Here is a 9,255-nt window from a genome sequence, read left to right on the forward strand (position 1 = left end):
GATTCAAGGAACACCTATGTGTTGTTCAATGACAGTTTGCAATTTGGTGCAGGACAAATAGGCCTAAATTAAAATGCCACACATGTGTTTGGAAGGTAATGAGAAAGTAGTTAAGCGCTCACTTGACTTGTCGTATTAGGTTTGTTAAGTTGAGTATCTTTCTCATGCCTCTGTGACTGGAAATTGCCCTTGTTGTATTTATCGGGTGTCTCATAACAGCTTGCATGTTTACTGTCCAATGAAAGCTGTTACAGTGATATTATAATTATCTGTGCACAAAGACTGCTGCCGATTTTATCTCATCACACCCACACCCTCTGAGAGTGATTTCTACTTCCACTCGCCGTGTGATGTGTGTGAGAGTTAAGTGAGGCAGAAACCCAGAGTGAATCAGGGTAGAGGACACTGAGCTCAAATTATGTGCATGTGAAAAACAGAACAAATGAATGTGTGTGATGATGGAGGGACGGACCAGAAGTGAATGGTCTATATTACATTCTTTCACTCATGCGCAAACACTCGTCTTTCTATAATCTTGGATTTCTTTCATTATTTTTTTATTGGCTTTAATAAAGAAGAGTGCAATGATATAATCAAATTTGAAACACTTTTTCAAATTTGAAGAAAAAGTTCTATAAATAACCTTAAAACGTCATTTCAGCGCTACATATTTGGAACCCCCTCTGGGTTCTATATGGGGTTCCATACTTGGCCGATAGAACCTTTTACCAAAAAAAAAAAACGGTTCTAAATAGAGCCATTTTGGAGTTCCATATATGAAGCGGGGGATGGAACCATTTCTTGTTCTAAATAGAACCATTTCTTCAAAATAATTAAAATATAAAATTGTATTAAAAAAGCTTAACAACTACAACAATAATAATAAGTATAATAATAATAATAATAATACATTGTATTATAATTGTATAAATAATAAATATATACACTGTAAAAAAGCTGGGTTGTTTCAACCCAAATTTGGGTCAAATATGGACAAACTGTAATTTTTTTATGACATTTAGTGAAAGTTGAAGTTGGGTTAAAATTTTAAATTACACTTTTAACCCAAAATTTGGGTTTGTTCATATTTGACCCAAATTTGGGTTGAAACAGCTCTCAGCATTTTTTAGAGTGTGCATTTGAATAATAACTATAATAATAATTAGTATTAAACATGGTTTATCAATCTTATTCTCTAAAAAAATGCTGGGTTGTATCAAGCCATGGACAAACACAACCTTTGGGTTTGAAAATTTAATAAAAATATTTGACCCAAACATGGGTTGGAACAACCCAGCATTTTAATATATTACTAACCAAAACTTTCCTCAGATGATAAAATACACAAAATTAATCTGAATTTCCACCACTGACCACAAACACAACCAAAAACCCCAACCACACCAGCCCACCACAGTCAACCTGACAACCCCTGCTACCATAGAAACAAACCACAACTTATAGACTATATGTTTTGCTACTTGACTTTAGTTGAATGCCTAAATATCTAGAAAAAGCCTGCCAGTAATTTACAATATATTAACCAATAGCAAAAATCACACACACACACACACACACACACACACACACGTTGTGTTTTCATGTTTTAGGGAGACTCTCCATAGACATACTGATTTTTATACTGTACATTCTATCCTCTTTAACACTACCTATAAACCTACATCACAGAAAACTTTCAACATTTTTACATTTCCAAAAAGGACATGGATTTCAGATATTGCCATCTGTGTAGGGTTTACAAGGACACACACACACTCTTGTATATATCTTTGTGAGGACATTCAATGACAAAATGCAATCTCTAGCTTAAACCCTAATCCAACACATCACTAAGTGTTTTATGTCAGGTTCTAACCTGAACACTTACCCTAAACTTAACCTTGGCCTAATTATAACCTTATTCCTAAAACCAAGTCTTGACCCTCAAACAGTCCTCAGAAAGTGACTTCCGGACAAAATGTTCACAATTCATGCTGTTTGTCTCCATTCCGATGGTCTAAAACTCAAACTGGTCGTCGCAAAAAATGCTTGGGTCAAATATGGACAAAGCCAAATGTTGGGTTAAAAAATGGGTTGGGTTAAAAAATACAGTTGAAAGTGAAATGAAATGACATTTTTAACCCAACATTTGGGTTTGTCCACATTTTACCCAAATTTGGGTTGAAAAAACCCAGCATTGTTTAGAGTGTAGTTAAGTACACACACGCATACTCTCTCTCTCTCTCTCTCTCTCTCTCTCTCACAAGAAGGAATACAATTGAGAAAACACATGGTCAGGAGCTTTTGCCTGTTTTCAAAGCTTTTGTAAAATCTAGAATCACAATAGATTTTGGGTATTATAGAGCAATGAATGATGTTGGAACTTTTGTACAACAATGGTGTTATAATGATGCTGTTTGTACAGTGGAGGAGGAAGAGTTGTGTTTTTTTGTTGTAATTTTTTTGATGAATTGAATTGAAGTGATATGAATTAAAGTTATTTTATAAAAATCAAAAAAAAAAATCTCTCTCTCTCTCTCTCTCTCTCTCTCTCTCTCTCTCTCTCTCTCTCTCTTTTAGGGACCGTTTGTAAACTGACAATCATATATTACTGACAAATCCATCTTTGTTAGTTGTGTGTCATCTTTTGGGACAGTGCAGGTCCCAGTCAAAGGGCACATTTAAACACGGTTTAATATCGACTCTTCAACACTGAGCTCTGCTGAATGCATTTCGATGAGTGAGTACACACACACACACAACCCGTGCCGCATATGAGCCATTTTAACCACAATCTGCTCTCATATCATAAGACCAATATGTGTGGTGACCTTTTATCGCATCCCATTTGCTGTCTAAGCAAGAAACATGGCTTAATAATTCCCACTGTGATTAGTGTCATCTGTCAGGGTGTATTGAGAGACTAAATCATGCAATTAGGCAGTTCTTTTCACCCCCAGAGTCAATTAGGGGACTTGATGTAGACAAGCTCTTTTAAAGTGGTTGAAAAGCAAGCTATGTTGTGTATTCTTTGTTGCGAGTACCCGAGATCAGTTCAGCAAGACGGCTTTTGTTCGACCCGGTCAGGTCTCCATTGGACGGATGAAGGGAAATCCAGCCTAGGCTTTGTAGGTCTCCAGGGGCGAGCGCCTTCAGCGCACAGGGTCAGTCACTGAACACCAGAGGTCAAACTGAATGAAGCCCAGCAGTCCATGAAGCTGTAAGGGAAAATTCAATAGGTCAACAGAGATGGGAAAGGAGAGGGAGAGAAATTGAGAGGTAGAAAGCTCTGACTCAGCATTGTGGGAGGTCATCGAGGAGAATCAGGTAGAACGGCAGATTGGAACGGTCTATTCAGAGTGTCAAATTTGTCAGGTGAGCTTTTGGCTTTGCTGTGGGCAGTAATATGCAGAGGAAATGTCTATTTTGCTGTAAATTATTATGTTTCTGAAGAAAATGTGAGTGATGCTGAGGTTCTACAATGGCTGTAAAATAAAAACGTCATTCATCATTCTTTCTCATTCTTGTCCATGGAACAAATGGTAAAGTTCAGTACTTAAAGGGATAGTTCCCCAAAAATGAAAACCCTTAATCATTTACTCACTATCATGTCATTCCAAACCTGTAGGTCTTCTTCTGGGGAGCATAGAAGATATTTGAAGAATTTTGTAATTAAGTATTATGTAATAATTATGTAATTAAGAATTTTGGAATTTTGGAATTAACCGAAGTTTTTGGCACCATGAAAATAGACATTTCTCAAAATATCTTCTGCTTTTGTATTTTCTCGAGTACAGATTGTATTTGCCGAAGCCATTTTTTTTTTTTGACTGTGAAACAATGAGCCAGGGCAGTGTTGCTAACCTTGTGGAAAAATGAATCCCCCAAAATGGCATACGTATATATAGATTACAATGTACAAAGGTTCGATTTTTAACGCTATGTGTATGTGTACAGCCAAATGCATAGCTTTTCAAAGTTTACTCCATGTGATCACACGTAGGTTTCTGAAGAGCATTTTTGAAACCCCAAAAGGGGGCGTGGCCAGCCATCTTTGCAGCAGATAACCGAAAATGGGCAAAGAGGCGGGATTAACCGGCTAACAGACATCACTTACCCCTTTTCCACCAAAAAAAGAACTGGTTCAGAACTGGTGCTGGTTCAAAGTTGGTTCGGAGTTGGTTCAACTTGCGAAACGTTTCAGAACCTATTTGTTTTTCCACTGACCAGAGCGCCCAGGGAACGACGTCGTTACGTCACTGTGTACGTCGCCATACGTCTTAGAAACGCTAGAAACGCTTCCAAATACAACATTACTTTCGGATTATCTCTAACTCGTGTACCAAGAAAGCTTTAAAAACAATTGAAATATGTAAGTCTTTGAATTTTTTCGTTTGATAGATAGATATGTAATCTTTTCTGATAAGTTATATACCCCTGTCTTGTGTCTTTTTTTCTTTCCATTTATTTGTTCTATATTGTGACTGTTTTCTTCTTTGCTTCCAATGTCTTCAATAAAAAAATTACAAAAATAGAAATGCTTGTGTTAACTTCAAGCAAAAAATTACAAAGGCGGACTCCATTGTGTTTCTGCAAATGTTTCTCTTGGCTTTGCGATCCTTTATTATGGTCAGAAAAGATGTTTAGAACGCATCTAAACCCGTCCCAGCCCCCGATGTAAGCATGACGTGGTAAAAGACCGATTCTAGTCCAGCAAAGAGTTGGTGCCGCTTTGGAACCAGTTCTCCTGGCCGAGAACCGGTTCTTTGGCTGTCGAAACACAAAGAACTGGTTCGCGCGCAGGCACCGGCTCCGATCCGGCTCTCAAAATGCTTTGGTGGAAAAGGGGCTACTATGGCTAGTAGTGAAAGCAGCTGCAATCCACCTGCGGCAATCCACCTGTCACTCAAGTGGCCACACCCTTAATTATGCAGAACTTTAAAGGCTGCCTGAAATCAAAATTTAAGTTTTTTAGCCAAATTTTTAGTTTTTTTGCTCATCAGATTCATCAGAACTGTCGGAGTTACTGGAGTAACATACTCCAAGATAGTGTTTATTTCGAGTCGTAGTGACTGTCAGGCAGAGAGAAATATGGGTTGGAGATGTGTGTTCGGTTGCTCTAATGCTCAAGTTTTAAGTTGCCGCTTGGATAGCATGCATGAACTTATATTCAAAACTTGCACTAGAAAGTTTTGTCTTTGTCCACTATGTCCAATGTGTGCACTATTTCTCTCCAGAAGTTATGGCCGATAAAAATTTCTTAGCGCAGGCATCTAGTATTGTTGGTGTCTTCGTTCCATCGACTCATTTTCTTTTTTCTACTGTAAAACAATGCACCTTGTGGACTGTTATTTTAGCAAAAAACGCTCTTGGCGTATACCTGGCGTATATAGGCATACCAACGAGCAATAGAAATTTTTTATTGATTTATAATTATTTATTGTGGCGAACAGGACGGTGCTCGCATCTCTCACGGAGGAGCGGAAGCATAAAGGTTGGACGTGAATGATCGAGAGAGGATCAGGCCTGATTTTACGTTGGATTTTATTTTCTGTAGCCAACAGTCGTCCGCGAGGGGCTGCTGGCAGTTATTTTTAGTTTGTTTGTTTCATTTCAAATAAAGTTTTTGTGATTATTCGCCGGTTCCCGCCACCTTCTTCCCTGAACTTTTCTACATTTATAACACCAATAATGATGTCAAACAGGAAGTCCCGCCCCAAACTCTCTTCTGTTTAGGCTAGAATGCGACATCTCGGAACATTGCGCAATGTTTAAAAGCACAACAGAGCCACATTATTTTAAACTTTTCCGGAAGAGAACCTAAGAATGGCTTACTTAGTCATCTTTCCACATTACACTGGAGTACTTACGAAAAAATTCTACACATTTTATGTCAGGTTTACACTAGAAATGTTACTGATACTACTCAACCATCAAACACACACACACAAACACATGCAAAGAATCATGTGGGTGTTCAGACTCTTCCTGTCCAAAAGTCATGGGTTTTAACATGCATTCCTCTTCCATTACACACACACACACACACACTCACACACACACTTTTCCCCACAGCTACAATGCTGCAAAACAAAGCAATAGTGGCCCGTAGTGACTGGGCTGCTGCCGTTGCCATGCAACCATCCAAACGGAGTCAGTAAACACTGTTGAGTCTGCGTGCAGCGAGAGTCTCGTCTCGGCTCTGCTCTTGTGTTTGTGCAATCCCCTGTTGCGTTCCTGTCCTTTTCCATAAATTTGCAGGGCTGCACAAACAACAAGCACGCAATGCTGACAGAGTTCATTCACAGGTAAACACACACCAACACATTCACATATGCATACGGCCTCGCGTACATTGGAGACACTTCACAATGGTGTATTTTAAAGGGCCGGTGGCCCCACTCAAGGCTGTGGTGTAGAGAGCCAGAATGCTTGGCTTTATGCCCAGACACAAATAGAGCAGTTCAGTGAGCACGTGCTCTCTCTCACTCTCTCTCTCTCTCTCTCTCTCTCTCTCTACAACACTCTAATCTCCCATGACACACTCATGAATGGCAGCAAGGGAAAGGTCAAGCCTACAGTATAGATATGCAACATTACCTGAAACATCAATCTAAATTTAGATTTTAATTTACCGCTCATTGTTTCCATTAAACAGCCAATGGGAAAATGTAAGTATGCATGACCCCTACTAATCATCCTTTCCACATGATTACAATCAGAGAAGAGCCAAACATGTAATTTTTATGCCTTTGAGATGCAGATCTCTTTATTAAATCAGGAAATTATGCAGTTTCACTGTAAAAAGTGAGTTTGCGGTGAAAAACTGTGATCATCTTTAATTATATTGAAATGCTTTAGTCTCCCCTAGTTTAATTATGCAAACATAAAATGCCAAAGCCCATTTTTTTATTTTTTTATTAAACACTGCTTTCTTGACTGCACTGTAAAAAATAAACCGTAAATTTTACGGTAAAAAAATGGCAGCTGTGGTTGCCAGAACTTTACCGTTAAAAATACGGTAGGAACGTTAATGGTTTTACAGACTTAACTTAAAATTTACAGTAATAAACCATAATTTATTTTCTGATAAAATGTGCATTTACCAACTTATTGATATCTGTTTTGGACCATTGTAATACACTAGCAACCAACAATCATCATAGCAGTGATGAGAGTTACATGAGCAATCACAGCTCATCACAAGTGAATACTTGTAAAGTAATACTTTATTAAAGAAGCTGCACAATGTCATTCACACAAACATTAAGCACCATCATGGTAACACACATGACATAAAAAAAATGCAATAAACATTAATTTAACAACATTAAATGTACATATAACCCTAATGTACATAACTGATTAGAACAAAGAAAATAAAACTATGAGGAACCATAGTTATTTCAACAAAAATACATAAAATGTGAAGTGTCACACAGGGAATTGTGGGAATGTCGATTTACGTTTGTTCACTGTAAATTATACAATGACTTATTCTTTTTCACGTCCAAAAACTGTAAATTTAACAGTATTTTACAGTAAAACTACATTAAATGTACCATTATATATATCACAGTTATTTACCGTATATAGTAAAGAAACTTTCTGTTAACCAATTAACAGTTTTTCACAGTAGCATTTTACAGTCTTTTACTGTTAAAGTCACAATCATTTTTTTACATTGTTGGCTATTTACAGTATTATACTGTTATTGGCACATTTAACAGTATTATACTGTACATATTCCAATAAAATACTGTTCAAATTACAAAAATCTGTTACAGTGACACTGGTCACCTTATGATTGGCTGAATACAAAGTTTTGCTTATCTGAAAAAAATATTTGACCGCAATAATGAAAGCAAATACCGCACATGTCCAGCACAACCTTTAACACTCCTGCTATTGGACACTTAACTGCTAATTTCTAGCAAAACCATTATATGTCATCATCATTATCCAAGACGACTATACTTATTCTCTGAGAAACTTTGCTTTCGAAATCTGTCTTTGTGAGAGAACACAAAGTGTATCAGGTCAGGGGAATGTAAAAGTGTTGCAGGTGAACAGCCAGTTTCTCGGGGGAACATTAAAATTTTGCGAGGTAACACAATCTCATATTTTTACCATCACCATGTCCCTTTAAAGGGGTCCGTGCATTATATTGAGTGCACCATTAAAAGTTATTTTTGTTAGAGTAAACTTAATGTATTCAAGCAGGCTATAACATGTAACTTTGCTAACTTTGCCTACCATTATTAAACATTCAGCCAAACATTCATATTGTTCAGACTCATGGAATTTCGCTTAATTTTAAAACATCATAAGGCCAATGGCTGCAGTTTCATTCTCATTCCTCTAATAACTGCAATACTACAGTGTCTGCCAGGTTTACAATGCACATTTTAGTTCATCAGTCATAAAATGTAGCCTATCATGCTAAAATTCTCTCCCTTGAGAGCAGGGAAGAGCCAAAATTACGAAAACCGGTTCACACACCCAACCACCAAGTTCATATTGAACATTTCCAACATCACATCATGTGCATGAGTTAAATCTGTCATTACATTTATTTACGATGTACCGTACATGATCTGGAGATTTAACCGAAGCACATGATGTACCAATGTTTCAAAGTCAAACTTAGCTTGTTCCTAGATCAATGTTATCAGCTGGAGGTGCTCTACATCTGATGGGCTGGATCATTTTTCATGAAGGGGGGTAAATAGCTTATATCCAGCAGCGGGGATGTTCTTGCATCGCCTCTTTAATTATTCAGTCTGAGAAAGCGATCCATTTGCCCAGTCAAATCCTGATGCGAAGAGCTAAGCGACCACATGTCGTACATTTATGGCACATCATGTTCGGTGGCCTTTCCTGGAAAGGCTGGATCTGCTTCTCTCTTCTTTTGATTTGAAACACTGCGGTTTAGAGTTTCTCCCAAAGCGATTGATCTATACAGCAATTTTGCTGCATTAAACATGCATGAATTTTAATGACTGATCTGAGCCAGGCGAGCTTGTAACAGTAAAGCCTGTTTAGCCACATTGAGCCAAGAGAACTGGATGCTTTTACAACCACCATGTTAAAATCCTATTAGAGGAAACAGTTGTGCTCAGCTGAAAGCAATTTAACATACATCAAGACCGACTCATTTGCTTCTCATAAATGTGGAATGATCTTGAAATATGTCTTGAAAATAACAAAGTCTGGATTGTTAAAGGCACCAATGATAGCAGAAATACTAGGCAC

The sequence above is a fragment of the Pimephales promelas genome, chromosome 21, assembly GCF_988280905.1.
Source record: "Pimephales promelas chromosome 21, fPimPro1.hap1.1, whole genome shotgun sequence".
In the NCBI taxonomy this organism is placed as follows: Eukaryota; Metazoa; Chordata; class Actinopteri; order Cypriniformes; family Leuciscidae; genus Pimephales; species Pimephales promelas.